This window comes from Ambystoma mexicanum, chromosome 4q, assembly GCF_040938575.1.
Source record: "Ambystoma mexicanum isolate Mex_15411 chromosome 4q, UKY_AmexF1_1, whole genome shotgun sequence".
In the NCBI taxonomy this organism is placed as follows: domain Eukaryota; kingdom Metazoa; phylum Chordata; class Amphibia; order Caudata; family Ambystomatidae; genus Ambystoma; species Ambystoma mexicanum.
This window is the reverse complement of record NC_090928.1, coordinates 1,229,962,266-1,229,986,682: the sequence shown is the minus strand read 5'-3', so window position 1 is coordinate 1,229,986,682 and position 24,417 is coordinate 1,229,962,266. Positions and strand designations below refer to the sequence as shown.

At 50.5% G+C, this 24,417-nt stretch overlaps 1 protein-coding gene across 1 annotated transcript in view; it reads right to left on the bottom strand.

Moving 5' to 3' along the window:
• LOC138468298 (calpain-1 catalytic subunit-like) overlaps positions 1 to 19,455 on the bottom strand; it is a 434,133-nt gene extending 414,678 nt beyond the window's left edge. The window contains exon 1 of the mRNA XM_069608788.1: positions 19,295 to 19,455. The gene's annotated coding sequence lies outside the window, so the exon portion shown is untranslated. The remainder of the gene's footprint in view (positions 1 to 19,294) is intronic.
• Between the last annotated feature and the right edge of the window lie 4,962 nt (positions 19,456 to 24,417).

The window sequence follows — 24,417 nt, the reverse complement described above, 5'->3', positions numbered from 1 at the left end:
TCAATGAGACAGAATTTTCAGGTAACACAGCGTATTGTATGTCCACGTGAAGCAGCATATCTACAAGGGTTCTGACCAGCTTTCTGGCAAGGGCATCTTGGCAGCATATCTTTCTGATTTGACTCTCCCTAGAGTTCTGGCGGGGACCAAATAACACACAAGTAACATCTGAATTGTATTCAACTCAAATAAGTGGATCCCACTTTGAAATCCTCATGTCCCCATCTGTACTCCAATGCAATAGTTTCAGCTTCTAGGTGGTGCAAGCGCCACCCAATGGCCCAAACTAAAAAGAAGTCCCGAGTCCTGAACAAGGGAAAGGAGGGGGCCAGTGTAAACATTGAAAAGAACTGGTGACAATGGGGACCCTTGGGGGGACACCACAGTCCATTCCCATGGGGCTACGAAATAAGGTTGCCAGCTTCAACATCTGTACTGTATTGGGCAGAAATGATCAAAACCTTTACAGTCCATAATAGAAGCAAGTCTACACTATAGAATGTCATTATTAACAGTATCAAAAACACGATATAGTCACTATATCTGTGTAGATATCCTGAAAACATGGAGTGGATTTCATGCTTGCAAGCCAGAGCTGCAGACCTCGGCACTAGTCATCTGGGATCTGCATCTGTATGCCAGTCTCCTGCACACTAGTGTCTGCAGGCAGCACGCACTTCCGGTCTGCAATGCAAATCCGGTGGGACGTGGCCCAAAAGGCACGCAAGGACGTCGGCTTGAAAGCAGCGGATTCAGAAGGAAAATAGGTCTCAGGATGGTCCAAACACCTACATCAACAGCACTGTGCAAGGGCACCACCCCCCTGTACCACCAAGGCCGTTACTACTCCACTTCCGGACCCTCAAGAGCTGTGCTAATATCCCACATGACTAGCCGGTGTGTACCGCTGCTCCCAAACATCTGTGACCCTCACCTCCACCGACCCCACAAGCAGCACTACCAATACACACCCACGCTCTCCTGCAGCACCCTGAGCTATTCCGGCACAAACATCTACGCACAGCTCTACCGATGCTACTCAGTGCTGATCACCCCCTGCTATTCAAGCGCAGGAATCCACAAAGCTCTACCAATCCGCCTCAGCGCTCCCCTGCAGCACCCCCTGCTATTCCAGCACCAAGACCTACAAAGCTCTCCCAATCCGCTTCAGTGCTCCCCTGCAGCACCCCCTGCTAATCAAGCACAGTGATCTACAAAGCTCTACCAATCCACCTCAGTGCTCCCCTGCAGCACCCCCTGCTATTCCAGGACTGAGACCTAACACTCGCCCAATCCACCTCCGTGCTCCCCTGCCGCACCCCCTGCTATTCCAGGACTGAGACCTAACAACACTCTCCCAATCCACCTCAGTGCTCCCCTGCAGCACCCCCTGCTATTCAAGCACCGAGACCTACAAAGCTCTCCCAATCCACTCAGTGCTCCCCTGCTATTCAAGCACCGAGACCTACAAAGCTCTGCCAATCCGCCTCAGCGCTCCCCTGCAGCACCCCCTACTATTCCAGCACCAAGATCTACAAAGCTCTCCCAATCCACCTCAGCGCTCCCCTGCAGCACCCCCTGCTATTCCAGCACCAAGACCTACAAAGCTCTCCCAATCCACCTCAATGCTCCCCTGCAGCACCCCCTGCTATTCAAGGACAGGGATCTACAAAGCTCTACCAATCCACCTCAGTGCTCCCCGCAGCACCCCCTGCTATTCCAGCGCTAAGACCTACAATGCTCTCCCAATCCACCTCAATGCTCCCCTGCAGCACCCCCTGCTATTCAAGCACAGGGATCTACAAAACTCTACCAATCCACCTCAGTGCTCCCCTGCAGCACCCCCTGCTATTCCAACGCTAAGACCTACAATGCTCTCCCAATCCACCTCAGTGCTCCCCTGCAGCACCCCCTGCTATTCCAGCGCTAAGACCTACAAAGTTCTCCCAATCCACCTCAGTGCTCCCCTGCAGCACCCCCTGCTATTCTAGCGCTAAGACCTACAAAGCTCTCCCAATCCACCTCAGTGCTCACCCGCAGCACCCCCTGCTATTCCAGCAACGCAACATACAAATCTCTCCCAATCCACCTCAGTGCTCTCCTGCAGCACCCCCTGCTATTCCAGCAACGCAACGTACAAATCTCTCCCAATCCACTGCAGTGCTCCCCTGCAGCACCCCCTGCTACTCCAGCACTAAGACATACAAAGCTCTCCCAAGTCACCTCAGTGCTCTCCTGCAGCACCCCCTGCTATTCCAGCACTGAGACCTACAAAGCTCTCCCAATCCACCTCAGTGCTCTCCTGCAGCACCCCCTGCTATTCCAGCACTGAGACCTACAAAGCTCTCCCAATCCACCTCAGCGCTCCCCTGCAGCACCCCCTGCTATTCCAGCGCTGAGACCTACAAAGCTCTCTCAAGTCACCTCAGTGTTCCCCTGCAGCACCCCCTGCTATTCCATCATTGAGACCCACAAAGCTCTCCCAATCCACCTCAGTGCTCCCCTGCAGCACCCCCTGCTATTCCAGGACTGCGACCTAACAACCCTCTCCCAAGTCACCTCAGTGTTCCCCTGCAGCACCCCCTGCTATTCCAACACTGAGACCTACAAAGCTCTCCCAATTCACCTCAGTGCTCCCCTGCAGCACCCCCTGCTATTCCAGCGCTGAGACCTACAAAGCTCTCCCAATTCACCTCAGTGCTCCCCTGCAGCACCCCCTGCTATTCCAGCAGTGAGACCCACAAAGCTCTCCCAATCCACCTCAGTGCTCCCCTGCAGCACCCCCTGCTATTCCAGCGCTGAGACCTACAAAGCTCTCCCAATTCACCTCAGTGCTCCCCTGCAGCACCCCCTGCTATTCCTGCACTGAGACCTACAAAGCTCTCCCAATCCACCTCAGTGCTCCCCTGCAGCACCCCCGGCGATTCCAGCGCTAAGACACACACACAGCTCCGCCACTGCACCGCGTTTCGCTTGTGCATCACCGCTGCGGCTGTGCACCGGTTTAACGTGTGCATGGCAGAACACTGCACGGTGCTCGGTGGCACACATCACACACGCGATATTAAAATGCAGAGATGTGTGATGAGGACTGTGTGTGCAATATGTAGAATAGCACTGAGGCAAAACGTGTGTCCTGGGTAATGTATTGTGTTGCATTTGGGCGTCTTGTTTTTATTTCTACAGAAAAGCAACTGTGCAGAGTAGATCCAGATGTCACCGTGTGCGAGGAGTATAACCCCGCCCGGCCTAAAACTCGAACAGAAACAGAAATGCATTCTGGGAGTCACACAGGATGTACATGATGTCAATAACCCTTAATGAATTCTCCAAACTTGGGTTGCCTGCTTCATGGCTGAGGCGGAGCAAAGCCCCCAGCCCCTCCCACGGCATCTCTCAGTCAGCATCCCCTACCAGTGCGGGGGGGGGGGGAGAGGCTGGCTAGGTCCCCTCCCACCTCCCCTACCAGTGCTGGGGGCGGGGGGGGAGGCTGGCTAGGTCCCCTCCCACCTCCCCTACCAGTGCTGGGGGCGGGGAGGGGCGGAGAGGCTGGCTAGGTCCCCTCCCACTGCCTTCACTCAGCCCACCTCCCCTCCCAGTGCTGGAGGGGTGGGGGGGGGGGAAGAGGCTGGCTAGGTCCCCTCCCACCTCCCCTACCAGTGCTGGGGACGGGGGGGGGAGGGGGAGAGGCTGGCTAGGTCCCCTCCCACCTCCCATACCAGTGCTGGGGGCGGGGGGGAGAGGCTGGCTAGGTCCCCTCCCACTGCCTTCACTCAGCCCACCTCCCCTCCCAGTGCTGGGGGGGGGGGGGGGAGGGAGAAGAGGCTGGCTAGGTCCCCTCCCACTGCTTTCACTCAGCCCACCTCCCCTACCAGTGCTGGGGGCGGGGGGGAGAGGCTGGCTAGGTCCCCTCCCACTGCCTTCACTCAGCCCACTTCCCCTCCCAGTGCTGGAGGGGTGGGCCATGTCTCAGTCAGCCTCCCCTTCCAGTACGGAGAGACCCTCTGCTCCACTCCCTCACCGCCCAGCACAGAGGAGGGCCGGCTCCGGAAGCCCGCAATGCTTGTGGAAGTTGAACCCCTCACTGGAATGTGTCTCGCAGTTTCTCGCGCCCCTCCCAGTGCAGAGTGACACTCCCAGTTCCGCGTATCTGTCGTCCCAAAGCGGAGGAAGACACTCGATAACTGTCCCTTCCACCCTCTTCTCCTCAAACTTCCGCAAAGCCTGCATTCCTCGGCGTAGACAACAGGCCCAACCGGTCCAAGGGCCCACGTGCACGGCCTGGAATGATAGCCACGAGGCCTGAGAATGCACGTAGGGTCCAGGTTAGTAAAACGCGGCCGCTCCCTTTCCGCTGGACACAGGCCGCACCCAACGAGAAGTGTTTCCCCCCAAGGGAAGTATGGGGGAGTGGGCGGGAGAGCACCCGGCACTTCTACCTGCAGCAAACATGGACGGAGCCGGCGTGCTTTGGCTGTCACATACCAAGTCCTTCCTGAAATGTCTCGATGCACTTTATTGCTGTCGTTTAGTCATAAAGTGCACACCATTGCATAGCTCTCAACCATTTCTGTTGCAAAGGCGTGTGAGTTGAGAGCTATGCCATTGCAAGTGACTACACAAAACGCAGGAACACAACTGTCCTGTCAAGCGTGGACATCGGGGGCTCTTTCTGTTCTAGTCACATCGGAGGCAGCTTAATCACACAGACTAAATCTCGCAGCCCCCCAGCCCCCAATCCCAACGCCACAGCTACAAAAAGGGGCATGCAGTACTTTACATGGGGTGAGCTATCGAAGGGGAGGGCTCTGGCTACAATGAGCGAACTTTAAAGTGTGGCAGCAAGTGCTTTAGGCAAGGAGCACCTGCTCCAACAATACATGACCTTTTTAGGGGGGCAAGAAGGGTGCAGCAGAGTGGGCACCCCTCCTCTGCTATGACACTTAACAGCCATCCTGTTCAATCGCCTTCACGACTAGCCAGGTATTAGTGATCAGGCTTTGGCCTGGTTGACCTCCTTTGTCACCAACTGACCCTCTCCGGCCCAACTGGGGTCTTTCCCCTCTTCTATCTCTCTCTCTACTTGTGGTGTTCCCCAAGGGTCTAACCTCTCTCCTTGGCTCTTAACCACTACCCGGCACCTCTTGTCCACTACATCGCTACTTTCTGCTCCAATTTTCAATGTGTTATGCTTCGACACCCAGCTCTCTTTCAGGCTCCTCTCAGCCACCTCTGATTCTCTCATACCAGACTGGCTGCAATTCAGGAATAGTGTGCCTCCAACGATATCTGCCTTAATGCCAGTAAGACTGAGATCCTCCTCATTGGGAAACCCGCTCCCTCCTTTCCTCTTTCTCTCCGGCTGACCGCCCACTCTGGGCCCTCTTCCTGCTCCTTCCTGTGAGGCTAGAGACCTTGGTATAATCTTCGACTCCACCCTCTCCTTCTCTCCTCACATCTCTTGATGTCTCCAAGAAGTCAAAACTATCAGCTGCACCTCCTCAGAGGTATTCTTCATTTTCTCACTTTCCCCCAGAAGCTCAATGTCTCCAGAGCCCTGGTTCTCTCTAGGCTGGATACTGCAACAGCCTCTTTCTAAATCTTCCTTCCCTTACTATTTGACCTTTACAACTTATCCAGAATAGGACTGCAAGACTTGTCCTTGGCCTCAAACCCAGGGATCATTTCTCTCCAGCTCTGAAATCTCGTCACTGGCTCCCAGTAGCTACAAGGATCAAGTTCAAGACCCTCTGCATTGTCCACAAGGCTCTCTGGGGCCTGGGAGCCAGCTACATCCAACGTTCTCTTCCAAAGCATCTTCCGTCTCGAGCTCTCCGCTCATCCATCTCCAACTGCGAGGGTAGACGCTTCTCCCAGCAGAGAGTTGGGGGCACACTTAACTCCTCGGCTGGGGCCTCCCTCTGGAACACCCTGCCTCTCTCAAACTTGAGCAGAACCACCTCCGGTTCCGGAAGCAACTCAAGACCTAACTTTTCGCTGCCACTCTCTCTCTTCCTCTCCCCTACAGATGCACCAGAGTGCTCCGTGCACTGGTCACGTGGTCACCCTCTGAACTCGAACCCAGGCTCCTGCATGTCCGGTTGCCCTCGCACTGCCTCCAGGCTCCCAAGCACTTAAGGGTCGGTCTGCCACCAGCACTTTAGAGTTAACTGCACTTCCCCCTTCCCCTGGCACGTCTCCCCTTTCATCTTCCCCGCATTTGCGCGATCTGAATGACACAAAGCCTAGTAAGATCGTTATTTTGTCCTCCCTTTGTTTCCCCGGCCTTGTCGCGCCTAGAAACACTTGTGTACAAGCGCATTATAAATGCCACATCATATGTAATATCATAAGCAAAGAAAACATGCTCGCTGTCCACAAGTTGTAACTGTCCATCTAAACTGCCCAAAGTATAGTCTAGTATTTAAGATTTAAGGATTCGCCCAGGGTCACACACTGCTAAGGCAGAGAGTTGTGCCTAGTCTGCAATTTAAGCACCTAACCACAGATCTTGCCAGCTGCAGCCCGTAGGTGGTTCAGCTATGTGTTAACGTTTGGCTTCACCCGACTAAAATAATATTCGACTTTATAGAGCGATGGTGAAAAGCACACAGATCAAATAATAAACCAACCCAACAATATATATACATCGTTAAACACGTTGCGCAAAAGCAGCATGATTTGCTCCCCATCCTGAAGCGTCCAAAATTGACAGCGAAAAAACGCGCATAATAATAATAATAATAATTTGGACAGTCACCTGCTCGAAGTCATGCTTTCACACAGATGCACCCCTATAGTTCTAGGCAGGCACCATTTTGCACTCCATTTGCTGTTAAATGCCCTGTGTCTTACTTTGAACCGTGCTCGCCGGACCCTGGCTAGGAGCAGCTGATCGTGAGCCCTCAAAGATTACCCGTGTCCCGGGAAGCCGCCCGCTTTGCCCGCGGCTGAAGGGGCACAGGGTGAGTTGGAAGCCGGCATTGATTGGCCTGCCCTCCCAGCGCTCAGGTCTTTGAAGCAGGGATGCAGCGCGGCCCCACCCGGCGGTTATAGGAAGCACGCCGCTCGCTCACTGTGCTGCCAGGTGTGTGGTGGTGCACACCGCGCATGCGCGAGGCACACTCCCCATTTTTACCTTGCTAGTGGTGGACTGAGGCACGCCCTGGCAGAGCCCTAACACAAGAGCACTTTTTGGTGACCACTGGGGCGCCTCTGCCCCGGGCCCCTCCACGCCCCGGCAGGGCGTGTGTTCACGCACATTTCCCATCTATCCATACTGGAGTCACTACCTACGAATTCATTTTATCTGCTTTCATGGAAGGCGCTGCACGTGTACAGGCTACTACGGAGCAAAACCTACACATCGAGTAGGATCAGCCGAAAGACGAGGTCCGCGGTACACGAAGGATGCTGGGCTGCAATCGGGATAGCTCAGTGGGTTCAGCAGGCGGGGAAGGGCGTCCACAGAACCTTTCGGCCCTTGGATGCTGGTGGAAACATGGCCCGGATTAGAAGCTGTGTTGCGTGATCGGATTTTCTATAGCACATTGTCTGCCATTTGCAAGGTCTTTTTGGCGCTAGGCGATCTGCAAGAGAAAAGCGCCGGGGTAGGGCATGGGTTAAAAGGAGCAGGCTAAGGTTGCTTTGCAGAACTGCTCATGCGTACAGGTTAGAAAGGGCCTGGCTCTGTGTGATGTTTTACAATCTCTGCTGGGGCAGTTGTTAAGGTGCGCCCCAAGTTGCTAATGGAAGATGTTTGTGTGGGTGTCGGTAAGAGAGATGTGTTAAGGAGGGCGCGTGGGGGAAGAGTTTTTTAGGTGCATCTCTGGTGGTTTTGCTGGTGTGGAGAGGGCATTTTTGTAGGTGCACCTGTGGTGGTTTTGCTGGTGTGCAGAGGGGTTTGTTGTAGGTTCCCCTTTACTGATTTTGCAGGTGTGTAGGGAGGGGAGATTTTTGTAGGTGCCTCTCTGGTGGTTTTGCTGGTGTGGAGAGGGTATTTTTGTAGGTGCACCTGTGGTGGTTTTGCTGGTGTGCAGAGGGGATTGTTGTAGGTTCCCCTTTACTGATTTTGCAGGTGTGTAGGGAGGTGAGATTTTTGTAGGTGCCTCTCTGGTGGTTTTGCTGGTGTGGAGAGGGGATTTTTGTAGGTGCCTCTCTGGTGGTTTTGCTGGTGTGAAGAGGGGCTTTTTGTAGGTGCAGCTCTGGTGGTTTTGCTAGTGTGGAGAGGACTTTTTTGTAGGTGCACCTGTGGTGGTTTTGCTGGTGTGAAGAGGGGCTTTTTGTAGGTGCAGCTCTGGTGGTTTTGCTAGTGTGGAGAGGACTTTTTTGTAGGTGCACCTGTGGTGGTTTTGCTGGTGTGCACAGGGGATTGTTGTAGGTTCCCCTTTACTGATTTTGCAGGTGTGTAGGGGGGGGGGGGGGAGATTTTGTAACTGCATCTCTGGTGGTTCTACTGGTGTGCAGAGGGGATTCTTGTAGGTGCAGCTCTGGTGGTTTTGAAGGGTGCGGAGAGGGGGATTTTGAAGGTCCCTCGTTGGTGGGTGTGGAGAGGAGATAGAGACGTGTGTCTTGAGGTGGTGGAGTGACTTGTGTTGGGCCGCTGGGGTTGTGATGAGATTTTATTTATTTATTTATATTTATAGAGCGCACTTGCAGCCCAGGGGCATCGAGGCGCTGTACATCAGGTTAGCTTAGTTACAGGACACGGCATTGCTTACTGGTTACACGAGGCGTAGCAACGTTGTGGAGGGTTACATGCATATGCAGCATAGTCTGAACTCAAATTCTACATTGCTGGAGGAGGTTACAGGAGAACGAGGAACAGTGGATACATGGCATGTTGGAACAGGTTGCAGGAGTATACGACACAGTAGATATATGGCATGAATTATGGCACGTCATAGGGGGAGGGGAGCCTGCAGAGCAGTTCAGTGCCTGGGGGGGAGGGGGCGGAGATGTGTGCTTCAGATAAACAGACGTGTTTTAATTTCCTTACTGAAGGCTAGGTGGGATGAGATGTTTCCAAGGCTGGGAGGAAGGGCGTTCCGTTGGGTTGCTGCGATAAATGGGGAGATCTGGGGTCCGCAAGGGGGCTTATGCTAGTTTAGGAGATGGGAAGATGCATCACACATTAGATGTGCTGGTGTTCCCGTGGGCGACTTGCCTTCCCCAGAAAATTGAGATGAATCTGCTTGCTTTCATTAGGGTTACCAGATGATGCAATATCCTAGACCCGATCTTTGATTTATCCATCAATTTCCTTCTAGGAGACAGCCCGGAGCTCTCAAGCTTCACCTTGACATGCTTGAGAAGGCCATGCAGTCCTGTTTTTGTACTCCTTTGAATCCTAGGACTTGTAGTTTTCCTTTCCCATATTACGAAGAAAAACTACAAGTCCCAGAATTCCAAAAAAAAAAACATGACTGTGTGGCCTGCTCACACATGGCACAGGGAAACTTGAGAGTTCTGTGGCGGTTGTCGATTGCTTGTGTGAGAAGCTGCATTGTTACCCAACTTGGGGAGTCACAATAGGGTACACACCTGAAGCCGAATAGTCTCCTGGTGCGGCTAATAGCAGGCATTACACTACCAAATCATACTTATACATATGTATATATACCGTTGTTATCACGTGCAAGGTGCCAAACTCTCAAGTTTCCCATGGCCATGTGTGAAGGCCAGCCAGCCCTTTTATTTTCCATTAGGATTCTGGGACTTTTAGCTTTTTTCTTGGCCATTCAAAATTTAGGAAAACCACAATTCCCAGAATTCCAAGCAAAAAAAAAATGCCTGGTTGGCGTTCTTGCGCATGGCTTTGAGAAACCTGAGAGCTCTGAAGGAGCTACCTTACGATTGCTTCAATGAGCGTGCAATGCCCAGTGCAGATAGTGTAGGCAGCAAATGCACACCATTGGCTTGTGTTTGGTGCCTCAGACCCAGGTATCACGGTCAGGTGAATGGTGTGGTGTCACGTGCCCTTACGCACAGGGCCACGTGACACGGAATGATTAAAGGAATCACCGGAACTGACGTACCCACGGGAGTCCGGGTTTATGCACCCCAGCGACGAGTCGTGTCTTATTGCGCGGCAGATGTTCCCGTGCCGCGCCCCTGAACCAGCCCGCCCCCGCGTATCAGCGGAGGCCAGAGCATAACGCTGGCGTTCCGGCCTACACCAACATCACACTGGCGACGAAGGTAATCTATGGACCCGACGCGGACCCGCACCCCCGCGCCTCCTCATCACGCGGAGCCGCGCACCGACGCCCACACCAACGCAACACCCCAGACACAGACACGAGTTACGGAGGTCACGCAGCTGAGCATAACGCTGCACACAAGGTGGTTGAAGCCCCACCAATGATCAAGACGGGCTCCCACACGCAGCTGAGACAAGGCCGTTCAATGCTCCTCCTGCACCTCCTGGAGAAGTCTAGCAGTCTTAAGCAGGTACTGCGCAGCGGCATACAGGCTGGCCGCATTAACCCCTACGACGTTGAAGTGCCACTCTCTGCACCGCCACCCTAGGCCCACGCTCCAACGCTAGGGAGAACGCGCAGGGAACTAGCACGTCCAGCCCAAGCACCAGCCCTGGGAGGGCAGCATGAGTCCATCATCCAGGAGGAGCCTCTCCAATGAACATCCCGACACAGATGTCATTTATGCCGCCGTTTGACCCATTCACCACAGGCACTGCCATTAGATGGGAAATCTGGCTCCAACAATTCGAGATGCACCTCGAAGCCAGAGACATTACCATGCCAAAGAAGATGCGCACTTTCCTTCTACTCAACATTGAAGCAGCGGCCCTGCACCTCTTCAATGCAACACCCAACCGCGGCAACGCAGACAATTATGATGCAGCGAGATCTGCACTCACAAATATGTTCAAGCCCGATCTCAACCCAGACTACGAACGTTTCCACTTTTGCATGGTGAGGCAGCGGGAGAGAGAGACAGTAGACAAATATCACGCTCGCCTTCGCGAAATGGCTGTAGGCTGTGAGTTCCCGGACGAAGAATTCGCCATCCGTCTCCAAATCATCAACGGGATATCCTCTGAAAAGCTGAGAAGGGCCATACTATCGGAACGAAACATACGCCTATCGCGCATCCTTGAAATGGCGCGTCTCCGCGAGCAAACGGAGGACCAGGTAGCGGTCATGGAAGCAGCAATCCAGAAACTACCATTGGACAGCCCTGGACCTGCGGAGGACGTAGCAGCCATTTCCAGACACCAGAACACTCGCACGAGGCAAGATTGGAAGCCCCACCCACCACAAGGGCGGGACAAAAGCTGCAAATGGTGCGGAGGCCCGTGGCACAAAGGTGATTCCTGCCCCGCATGGGGGTCCACGTGCAGGAAATGCAATCGCCTCAATCATTTCGCCGCGGTCTGCTTGAACCCGCCGGACAAAGACTCTGCCCCACGCCAGACACAAGAACGCCGGGTGCGCCCAGAGAATCCTCACACCAACAAGCACGCAAAGGTAAAGCCAGAGCCGTCAACGAATCCCAAAGGTCCCCAGACTCGAGCGACAGCGACGACAGCGACAGCAGCACGTCCCCCGAAAGGAGAGACAAAGGTAGATGGAAAAAGGGAAGCAGACGAGTACACCGCATACACCTCGTATCTGCAGTTGAACCACATTGGTCACGACAGAGGAAAAGACCGTCGTGCACCGTTCTCTCCAATGGAGAACAACTGAAGGTGGTCATCGACACTGGCGCAACAGTGAACGTCATGCCAGTGGCAGCATTCAACAGACTTCACCCGAAACCCAACCTCCAACAGAAAAAAGTCAGGCTATATGCCTACGGTTGCAAGAAACCCCTCCCCGTGCAAGGGTCGTTCAAGTCAAACTTCGCCCACGAAGACACCAACTGCCGTGCGCGCATATATGTAGTGGACGCCGGCTGCGAGACGCTACTGAGCTGCAGGACAGCAGAGAAGCTGAAGCTAATACACTTCGCCTTCAGCCTCCAACAAGACGAACTCAGCAACCTACTAAAACGACACAAAAAACTATTCCAGGGCATCGGGTGCCTCAAGGGGAGAACCATCAAGCTCCACATAGACCCCACCATTGAACCGAAAGCAGTTCGACACAGACGGATCCCATTCCACCTGAGAGGCGCAGTAGAAAAAGAACTGGCCAAGCTTGAAGAGGAAGGGATCATTGAGAAAACATCCGGACCAACTCCGTGGGTCTCACCCATGGTTGTAGCACAAAAACCCAAACAGCCGAACGTAGTAAGAATATGCATAGATATGAGGCTTCCCAATGTTGCGATCGGGAGAGAACGCCATGTAACCCCCACGATCGATGAACTCATCGTAGACCTCACCGGAGCAACCGTCTTCAGTAAACTCGACCTCAGATCAGGCTATCACCAGCTACGACTATCCAAAGAATCGAGGTACATTACCACCTTTTCATCTCACCTCGGCCTGATGAGGTACAAACGGCAAAATTTTGGAATATCTTCTGCCGCAGAAGTGTTCCAACATGAAATCCGCAAAGTCATCACGGGATTGGAAGGGACCACCAACATCAGCGATGATATCCTTGTATACGCCCCAAACAAAAGAGAGCACCATCGACGCCTAGCGGCAGTCCTGAAAATGTTCGAAGATGCAGGCCTGACACTCAACGCAGAGAAGTGCGAATTCAACAGGAGTGAACTGTGCTTCTTTGGTTACATATTCAGCGCGGAAGGGGTATCCCCTGACCCATCGAAAGTGCGAGACATAAAGGATTCCAAAGCACCACAATCAGCCTCCGAGGTGAGGAGTTTCATGGGGATGGCTACCTACTGCGCACGCTTTATCCCCGACCTCGCAAGCGTTGCAAGTCCACTCAGAGAGCTAACAAAGAAAGACCAGAAGTGGGAGTGGACCGCAGATCATCAACAAGCGTTTCAACAAATCAAGGACACTCATCTACCTCCACCACCCTGGCCTTCTTCGACATAGAAAAGCAGACCGAACTTCTCGTGGATGCCAGCCCAGTTGGCCTAGGAGCAGTGTTGACCCAAACGGACAACGAAGGCAAAGTGTTCCCCATCGCATTTGCCAGCAGAGCCCTCACAAAACCCGAACAGAACTATGCGCACATAGAAAAGGAAGCTCTAGCCATCTTGTGGGGATGCCGACACTTCAAAGTGTACCTGCTAGGCAAGCAGGCGAAAGTGTTCACGGATCACAAACCCTTGATCCCGATCTTCCGAGGCTCTGCCCCCCACCCACCTGCACGCATAGAAAAATGGATGCTGCAGCTACAACCGTACAACATTGAGGTGGAGTATCGCCCAGGATCGGACAACCCGGCGGACTACCTGTCCCGTCACCCGAGGCCAGCTACCGACAGTGAACAACACCACGCGAAGGAGACAGATGAGCATGTCTGTCAAGTAGTTGCCTGCGCAAGACCGAGACCCCTGACTCTGCATGAAGTAGTGCGCGAAACAGAAGAAGATACCGTCCTACAGCACACAGCAGCAGCCATCCATACCGGCAATTGGAAAAACTATCTTATGTCAATAGCTCAGCGCACAACATCGGCACAGACCAAACTCGAGCGCTGTTTGGGATCAGGCACGAACTCTCAATAGCCCCAGAAGGGGTGCTGTTAAAAGGACACCGAATCGTATTGCCAGAGTCCCTGGAGGAAAGGGCTCTCAGGTTAGCCCACAGCGGGCACCAAGGGATCATAAAGTCAACAGCCTACCTCAAGTCTAGGATGTGGATGCCAAACATGCAGCAAAGAATAGTGGAGTTAGTTGAATCCTGCGCAGCCTGCCAAGCATCCAGGAGGCCCGAAAACCCTGAACCAATCAGCAGTACCCCAAGGAGCTGCACACGCTGGGACGCAGTCAGCATGGACCACTGCACCATTGCCGGAGAAGGCTACCTGTTTGTGATAATCGACGAGTTTAGCAGATACCCGGAAGTGAGCATGTAGCCTCGACTAACGCCGAAACCACCATCCTCACGCTGGAGAAGATATTTGCCACCCATGGAATTCCGAGGAAAGTAAAAAGTGACAACGGACCCTCCTTCACCAGTCAGGAACTATGCGACTACTTTTAAGAAGTGAATGTCAAACACCAGCGGATCACCCCGAGATGGCCCCAAGCAAATAGAGATGCTGAGCGATTCATGGGGTCACTCAACAAAGTTATCAGAATTGCCAAGGAACAAGGGCACCCATGGCTGAAGGCCGTATACTGGTTTTTGAGGTCACACAGACAGACCCCGCACTCGGCCACCGGAATCAGCCCCGCCGCCCTCATGTTCGGGGTACCCATACAGGCGGAACTCCCTGTACACCCCCACTGGACAGCCCCAGAACCTGACATCCCAGCGATAGACGCCAGACGACTAAGGAGAAACGAACAAGAGAGCATCGCCAGGCGAGCCTGCCACCGAGGACTGACCCCAGGAGACACTGTCATCGTCAAGAACCGCGCACCGCCCAAGAAAATGTCCCTAAACTTTGAAGTGCGACCATGGACAGTCAGTGCGACCAACCACAGTATGGTCACCGCCACCCGAGGGGGAGAAACCGTGACACGTAATGTGTCACACTTCAGGAAGGTACCTCCGGAAATGTGGGAAGAACCGTCAACACCCCCAAGAGAAGACGAAAGAGAAACACCGCAGACACCTCGAGGACCGACACCAACGGATAGTCTGGCTACACCAGGAGATATAGACAGACCGCACCCGCCCGATGAGAGAACCGAAGCGGAAACCACCAAGAAAGACATGCCCAGGGAAAGAAGCACCCGCTACCGTCTGAGAGAAAAACCCAAACCGTCATGCCGTCTCCAGAGGTATATAGTAGACGGAGTGTATAGGCGGACACCCATGCCAAGATGAACTCCAAAAAGGCAGCGAATGAAAGCAGGTGCATTACGTTGTGTGTTACTTCGTAAATCGGACCAGTTTACAAGATCCAGTGTTAATTGCCATGTTGTTAATTGTGATGCATATATATCTCCAAGTTGGGGAGGAATGTGGTGTCACGTGCCCTTACGCACAGGGCCACGTGACACGGAATGATTAAAGGAATCACCGGAACCGACGTACCCACGGGAGTCTGGGTTTATGCACCCCAGCGACGGGTTGTGTCTTATTGTGCGGCGGCTGTTCCCGCGCCGCGCCCCTGAACCAGCCCGCCCCCGCGTATCAGCGGAGGCCAGAGCATAACGCTGGCGTTCCGGCCTACACCAACATCACAAATGGCATTGGGAGCGGGGGCCGATGTGGCTTCGGGAGTTCAAGACGCTCGCCTTCATTCCCTCAAGAAGGACATCTAGGAGTTAATCCTATTATAAGCTGCCATTTATATGTTCAGTGAACAGACAGGCGCTAAAGTTCACAGAAGAACCGAGAGAAAGAGAACAGACAGCTGCACGAGCCAAAAAAAAAAAAAAACATTATTTATCGCTATAACACTGAGCGACTCACTCCCCAAGACATGGCATTAATGTTATATTGTACCAATATTTAAAAAGGGAGACCGTTCGCTATGGAACGATGATGGCTCTTTTGGAGTCCTGTAGCAAAGTCTTTTCAAATACTTTATTATTAGTTAATATAGAAGATTGAGTGGAAAAGACTGTGTTTCAAATTGGGTTTAGAAAACAATTCTAGACAACGTTAAATGGATTTATCCGTAATTTATAATTGCAGTGTTAATCGCGGGGAAAGAAAAAACGTGCCAGTGTATTCAGCTTGCCTACACATAACCGCGGCCTTTAACTGTGTACAGAGGGGCCACTTCTGAAAGAAATTTGGAGCATACATAGTGAATTATTAAAAATGAAGAATATACGGACTAAAATCCAAGTGCGATTTAATGCTAATGGCCTGTCGTCTAGGGAAATTGTGCCATTCTCTGCTCATATACTAGGATGTGCATTAGCCCCATGTTTGTTTAATCTATATTGGTTGATCTGAATATTACGTTTAACAATACATATTATTTTTCACCAAAATTAGGATACAGAATGGCTCGTATATGCTGATGATGTTCTAATCTTCGATACTACTCCTATAGGATTACAACGTAGCTTGGATACTGTGGCAATCTACATACAAGAAAATAATTCCAAAGATAATATCAAAATTGTCCCGGGAGGATAGCTTAGCGGCAACGTGCGCGCCTTGGAAGCAAGATGACATGAAGCAACACCGGTTCGATCCCTGTGTCCGCGCTTAGAAACCTCTGGGTGTTTAAGCGCGTTATAAATTTGTAACTGAGTCAAAAAAAACCAATTACGCAACTAAAAAAACGATCAATTCCTGTAACAGCGCCTCAATGCCTGTGGGCTGTGTGAGCGCTTTAAAAATGCAAAATAAATGAGAAAAAAAAATTCTGAAATATGGCCTACAAGTGTCCCACTTGGACGTGTATAGAGAGATTTGAAGGTGGTATTTGGAATAAGGTTCTTAATGTACCCCTCTCCCGCGGTACCTATGGTCATAGGTCGTCATGAATTGGGATTATCATCATTCAAAACTCTAGTAGACAAATACAAATGTATGATTTATGCAAGTATTTTGTTCCAACAGATTGAGCACCCCATGTTTGTGGATTTAAAGCACATTCTAAATAAGGAATCATTGAAAGTTTCATTTGAATTTGGAGTTGATTGTAAAGGAACGCTATTGATTATGAGCTGTAGCAAAGAAATGACTTAAAGAACTGAATGTTGTAATATAATATAATAATTTATTATTATATGAATTTGGTTGGTCTCTTATAAAACGAGAATTGAAAAGTAGAAGATTTTTAAAGAAATATGCAACACTTAATTCAAAATTGGGGTTTTACCAAAATATTGAAGTACATTTCTAAATAACAACAATGGGAATAAGAATTTTAGGATGAATTTATTAAGTTGTCTTCAGGTAATGAGTCCTAAAACAGGAGTTGATCGAAAGTTTAAACACGTTGGACTTTGCAATTAAAGGGAACATTATGAGACTACAAAACACTTAATCTTGGAATGTGAACAGATACAAAACTATAAAGGAGTGTTATATTTAAAAAATGGGTTTGTGATGCGTTGTATGTTGAAACTGAGCACGTTTGTATTCGATTAATGAAGTGGTGCCAGATCTCATTAATAAATGGGAACTGATTAGATTTACTGCTAAATTATATGGATTGTTAATGTGATTTTAGGTTAGTGTTATGCGTAAATTGAGGTCATTACATAAATACATTTAAACGTTTGCATATTATGTGAAATGTTTAGATAAAAGCCGAACAGCATTAAATACATAAAAAACAAAATAATAACTGCCCTTCTGCAAGCCAACATTTCACGAACGTTAGGTCTCATATCGAAACTCCTGCTATCATCCGGGGTATTCTATAAAATAATGGACCCCAATCAGGTAACATTAATGGACATTTTAGTATACTACTTCACAATTACTTTTTCTTTTAAAGTGTGCTACGGTTTAAATTAAATTTCCACACAAAAATTAAAAAAGTTATTACACAATAACAAAAACATGACATCCTTGATCAAATTAATTCGATTCAGAGGCAAAAATTCCTCAATGCAAGTATCAGTCAAATTTGCCGTCCTTCCGTATCATTATAACGTCCTTAAATAATGTAGGCATAATGTACAATGGTGGGCTTGGGGGAAGAGTGTATACGTGGCGTTTGGTAAACTGCACCAATGAAATAAAATATCAATTCAATGTCATAGGATATCCTCAGAAGGCGCGATCGAAATAAAATATCAATTCAATTCAATGTCATAGGATATCCTCAGAAGGCGCGATCGAAATAAAATATCAATTCAATGTCATAGGATATCCTCAGAAGGCGCAATCGAAATAAAATATCAATTCAATGTCATAGGATATCCTCAGAAGGCGCGATCAAAATAAAATATCAATTCAATTCAATGTCATAGGAGATCCTCAGAAGGCGCGATCGAAATAAAATAATCAATTCAATTCAATGTCATAGGATATCCTCAGAAGGCGCGATCGAAATAAAATATCAATTCAATTCAATGTCATAGGATATCCTCAGAACGTATAGTTGGGAATATATTATTTTTCTATTTCCCAATTGCACAGCTGTTCAGATATAAGTCCCTCTAAGACTCAAACAATTCTACCCAGAGGCCGCCCAGGCCTATAGCGCAGGAGGAGCCCATGGTAGGAGTGGCACCTGCGGGCAGTCCTGGCATTCCTACCAACATCATTTGATGATACAGTGCGTTGGGACCATATGTTGAAAGGCGCTACACAAATGACAAAATGAATGAATAGGGGGTGCAGGCCCCTCTTTAGGATTGGAAATGCAAAACTGCAAGTCCCAGAATACCAAGAGTTGCTTACAAAAAAATACAAAAGGCTGCCTGAAGGTGTCACATTCAATGATGATTTTCCCAACCGGCCGGTCCTATGAAAGGCCGCAGGGACTGGGGCAGAGTTAGTCACACACAATACCCCCCCCCCCCCCGAACAACTTTAGAACGGTCACCAACCATTCTGAAAAGGCACCTTTGCATTCCTAGGCTGGCCATCTGCCTCAAACTCACAGAGAACCAGGTGTGGTTATAACCTAATTTTCATGCCATGGCCAAATGCATTTTGGGAGTTGTAGTCTGTATTCCATCCAAACAGATCAAACAACCGGTACCAATAATTTAAAACGTGACTGTAAAAGTCATGTCCCAGTGACAAGGAGACGACATTCCCCTGCCCCCAGTAGGTGAGTGACACCGACATCTCCCCCCCCGCCCCCAACCCCTCCGATGGACAGCTAAATCTGCATGCACTGGCCTGCTCCGCGCTGAGCAGAACTTTACAGTAAACAGGGGGAGCCTCGGGGCGGAGAGGGGGGGGGGGGTGGTGGATCTTGTGTGTGTGTGTGTGTGTGTGTCGGAGCACTGCCTGCCTTGGACCTCTGCACACAGGCCCTGAGGGGAGGGAGCGGCCGCCCCGGTCTCAGTAGAAACTTTTTATGGTCTCAGATTTTTGTCGCTTCTTCTTGAAACAACTTCCCGTAGCAGCGGGTTCCAGTAAAGGCCTCCGCCGCCCCCGCATTAAATGGCCCCACACGCGTGTGCGTCAAGTTTGCCAAACCCGTGCAGTGGGAGGGGGGGGGGGGGTAATCAGCTGACAGTGAAGGACTGCGTCTGCTCCCAGGGGGGGGGGGGTGCCGCCCTCCCAGCCTGCGGCCCGTCGGTGGGGTGGCAGCAGCACCCCGGGCCCGGCGTGGTGGGTGCCGGCCGCATGCATGCATACCTTGTGCTTGGCCTGCTCGCCTGGTGTGGGCTCTGCAATCTGCCCTTCCTCTCCTCTCCTCTCCTCTCCTGCCTGCCTGCTGCTCCCTCTGTGACAGCTTCTGGCTGGCTGGCTGCCAGACACCCACTGCAGAGCAGCAAGCAGCACCGGTGCAGCGGAGGTGGGGCCGCCCGGGGAGGGGAGGAGAGGGGAGGGGCGGGGGCCGGCCTGTGAGGCAGGCAGCTATTTCAGGCCCGCAGGCTGCAGCAGGAGCAGTGGCTGCTGCTGCCTCTTTCTCGCTGCCAGCCTGCGATTGAACCCGGGCGGCAGAAGGGCTCGCGACGACCACCCTGGCAGAGGACTCCCTTTGCAACACTCTGCCTACGCGTCCTCTTATTCCGAGGCTGTGCAAGTCTGCTATGTGTATTGTTGCTCTCTTCCCTTAAGGAAGTTTGCTTACACTTGCCCGTTTGCATATTATATGCCATCAAAGGTGGCTGTATACTTCAGATTACACGTCAGTTTACATAAAAAAACGAGACCATGATTTTTTCTTTGTAACTGTTCACCAAGTTTACAACAGCGGGTAACTAACGGATCTGGCCAAAACACGCATGCTATACATGTAGTGAAGGCTCAATCTGGCCAAAACACGCATGCTATACATGTAGTCAAGGCTCAATCTGGCCAAAACACGCATGCTATACATGTAGTCAAGGCTCAATCTGGCCAAAACACGCATGCTATACATGTAGTGAAGGCTCAATCTGGCCAAAACACGCATGCTATACATGTAGTGAAGGCTCAATCTGGCCAAAACACGCATGCTATACATGTAGTGAAGGCTCAATCTGGCCAAAACACACATGCTATACATGTAGTCAAGGCTCATTAGCTACCATCAAACACTGCCTCCTCCCGCGCCACTCCCTGCCCCCCCTGCCGCCACACCCCCGTTCCTGCTGCGTTCTGGGTGGTGTGAGATAGTCAGCCGGGCTCTTGTCCCCTCCCAGGCAGGGGACTATATCATAGTGGTACACTTGCAGACTGATCCCCCATCTTTCGATCCGTGGGTTACCAAACAGAGATATCAGAGCTTGGTGGTCTGTCGTCAGTGTGAACCTCTTCCCGATGACAAAGTGGTGGAAGTACTCGCAGGCCCACACCGCCGCCAGACTCTCCTTCTCAGCATGGGAATAGGCCCTTTCGGTGCGCGGCAGGATTCTACTCGCATTAGCCATTATGTGTCCTGATCTTCCTGCAGCTTTTGATCCGGTTGATCAGTCAATCTTTCGATCCTCTCTTCTGTAGGGGGGGGGGGGGGGAGTAAACATGACCCGCATGCCCCCCACACAAAGACAGAGCAAAACCAGATGTGCCTCACTTTTAGGCCAATCACCGCAAGCCTCGCTGTATCACAGGTGTGAGAAGCGTTAATCTCTCGGCCAGCCGTTCAGAGCATGTAAGTCTAGACTCAGCTATATAGCAAATGCGGGGAGGGTAGGTCCGTTTGGTGTTTTTGTTGAAGTTTTGTTTGATGTAAGGATACCTGTTTGTTAGCCGGTCAGCTTAGACAGTCAGCTTAGACGGTCAGTTTAGCCTGCCTACGAAAAAACGTTTTTTAATAAAAAGAAGAAACAAATATGTAATGGTTTCCATGCGAAATTCAGCTCGGTTCATGGATGATTATTTAATGGTTTACCTGGGTATATTGGTTAGCGGATGAAGCTACCTTATATCACAGAAGGTAGTTTCCTGATTTACCTCATTGAGGTGCATTTTTATAAGGCAACGTTATAGAAAAGGGACCACGAGATTTATTGGATGACCCTGTTAGGAGACAGGAAGGCGGACGTGTATATATACGTTATGATGTGTTTTCTCATTGTGTTTGGGGCAGGTCATAAGCGGACAATCTAGTGAAAGATCGAGTATTGGAAATTCTTCCTATACGGTAGTGGTGATGCCACCAGTGAGGTTGTTTATAAGGACTTGAAGTGTACAGAATGCGGTAGAACTTGATGGGTAGTTTGCCGATTGTGATTGAAAATCAGTGTTGTTCCATTTGGGCAGACTTGAGAAGCTCACAAGTGCAGTTGTGATTTGAGCCTTCAGGACGGAAAGCCGCAAGAGAGGCGGGGCGCAGAGCACACCTGTGTTTTCGGTGGTGAGCCGTAGAGGCTAAAGAAAAGATTTGTTATATTGTATTCATTAAAATTGGATGTACCGAAATCCCGATTTGAGGTCAAGTAAGTATTGATCTAGTGTTACGTAAGGTGAAGAAAATGAGGAATACACCTCTTCAGCATTTGTGCAAGTCCCCCCCCCCGCGGTATCAAGACAAAACACGCAAGTATAACACAGAATGGGCTTGCGATACAGAGGGCAAGTTGCCCCAAAGACGGACGTTTTTTCAAATGTGTGCAGCAACAAATGACCACTTATTTGCAGGCAGTTTATAAGGGGAATAAACTAATCAAACGATTTGCCATTTTAGAGTTATGGAAAATGTTTCAGGACGAGGAAGGGGACTCAGTTCGGTGGCATTGGATGTTGAGCCAGCAGGACACAGGGGGCAAACAGCCCTCGGCTCCACCTCCCGTTCCCCACCTCCTCAAACAGCGGGCGTAGGCACAGCAACAAAAAGCAAGGGATTTTACCCTATGAAGGAATTAAAAGCGGCGGCGGGATACACCAATCCCACTTTCGAACCTCCAGCATATAGTGGTTTAAGCTCACCTGATGGCGCAAAGCAAGCAAGTAGAACAGCGTGAGACAGTAGCAGTGAACGTAGGGAGCGCAGCGCGATACAAGCAAAGCTAAACGAGAATGACTTGGGGAAAACAGAACTTAGTGAAGGTCAAGAATTGGTGGTACAGAATGAATTGATAGGTGGACAGATATTGCTCAAACTGATTGGGAAAACAGTAAGTGAGACAGAGCATGCAGGGAAGGAATTACTGAGTAGCAAAGATGCAGAGGAGGAAGCTAAAGAATGGGCTGAGATAATGGAGGACGTGCATAGAAGGGAAAGGGAGAGAAGGAGGAAAGTGAAAGTTTGCGAAAAGAAAGTGAGCGAACAGAAGCATGAGAAAGAGATGAAAGGGAGAGAAGAAAACAAAGAGAGCTAGAAGACATAGCAAGGAGGTAAGCAGAAGAAGAGCAGGAAAGGCAACTACAAATAAAGAAGAAAAGGAGGATAGAAGTAGAGCGGCTCATTGAAGAACACTGATGCAGGGAAAGGGAGGAGCGCAGAAGGGAACTAGATAAAGACGAGAGCAGAGAACAACGCTCTTCGTAAGTGGTAGAAATTAAGACAGACAAGCCACGTTTAGATGATGAGGAAGGGGAAGGTATTCGAAGAAGGATATGGGAACTCTATGGGAGCAGGAGGAGCAGCAGAGTTGCCCCTTGGGCAGACAGGAGTGCTGAACCTTCGGAGAGGGGGGGAGCACAAAGTTACAGACCGGACAAAGGGAAAACAGTGTGAAGACACAAAGTTAAGGAGATTAACTTTGATGAAGACAGAGAAGGGGACAGTGAAGTCGTATTGGGGCCACACAAGGATTCACAGGGGAGTGAGGACCATGAGGAGAGACGACACTCTCAACGCTATAGGGAAACAAGTCCAGACAGACACAATATGAGGAGGTAAAGAAAGTATGAGTATAGGAGAGGATGACATTGAATGGTGACTACCATATGCTGAGGGTGGGTCACTGAGTGCAGACAATATCATTCTGTATGTGCAGAGACGCAGGCCCCAGCTAGGACGGAAAAGGACAGAGATTGCAAGGGTGTTCACCACCACTAAAGACATGGGTAGACAGGACGGAGGGATGGCACTGACACAGTTCCAATTACTAGAAAAGGATGGGGGACGACCTCGGTATATCCCATGGCAGCACATGGACAAAGATAATTTAAGATGCAAGCTGCCTTAGTTACCTGCTGGGGCTGGCAAGTGGATTTATGAGATTGAAAGACTGACATCAGGGACGGCATTAGCGGTAGGGGACATGAAGAGTCTAATCTCAGCCATTCTTGGGGAGGTAGCTGATGATATATGGAAAAAAGCAGGATATTGTGGAGTGACTACACAATACACAACACACAATGGTGCACCACTTAATAACTGCAGAGTGGCCACATGGCAAGCTCTGAGGGTGCAATACCCAGACATTTTGGACATACGCACGATCCTGGAATGCAAAATGCGTGAGGATGAATACGCACTTCAATATATTCAACAAATTCAAGAGAAATGGCGTCCTGAGACGAGAGACCCATGGGATAAAACAGTGGGGTTATTTTACTCTATATTATGCCTCGGGTTACCTGAGCAACTACAAAAGCAGCTTAAAAAAACTAGTGGGGAAGGAGGCTAAGCTGTGGTTAGGAATTCAGCTAACTATAGTGCACTATTGCAGCCTAATGCAAGAAAATGCGAGAAAGAAGTGAGAGGAAACAAGAAGAAGCAAAGTTAGTGCAGAAGAAGTTATCTAAGTATATAATGGAAGGCGCGATGTTGACGAGAGGAGAAGGAGTAGTTGCTCAGCATGCGCAGAGCCAACCACGTATAACAGGGGGAGGTTTTGCAGGACGAGGGGATATACATCAGTGGCCGAGAGGATGAGGAAGGATTACTTGAGGAAGATGGTTCGGACACCCAATCCAGCAGAATGCAGGGGGGTTTTATGGGGGACAGCGAAGACAAATGTGTGGAGTGTGGACCCGCACAATGTTGGGTGTGTGGGCAAATTTGTCATATATCTTAAGTGTGCAGATACAGGAGCGGGATGCCTCAGAACGGGGAAATGCAGCAACAGCCCACATACCAGACAGAGCAGACTGACTATTATGCCCAAGATCACACGTTAGTGCAGATGTACCCACCACAACAGACGCATACCCAAGACATGCAAACGCAGACAGTCCAAATCCTGAATCATTCTCCAGCTCCCCCTCTTTGCTCCAGCTCCCCCACTTTGCCTTTTTTATCAGGTATATAGCTGTGTTGATGGGGAGGTAGATGGTACAATTATCCCCTGATTTAGTAGGCCAACGATAGTGTCCCATATCTCCTCGTCTGCCTCCCTTGATAAAGAATACTCAGCCTCATTACGAGTTGGGCAATATCCTGG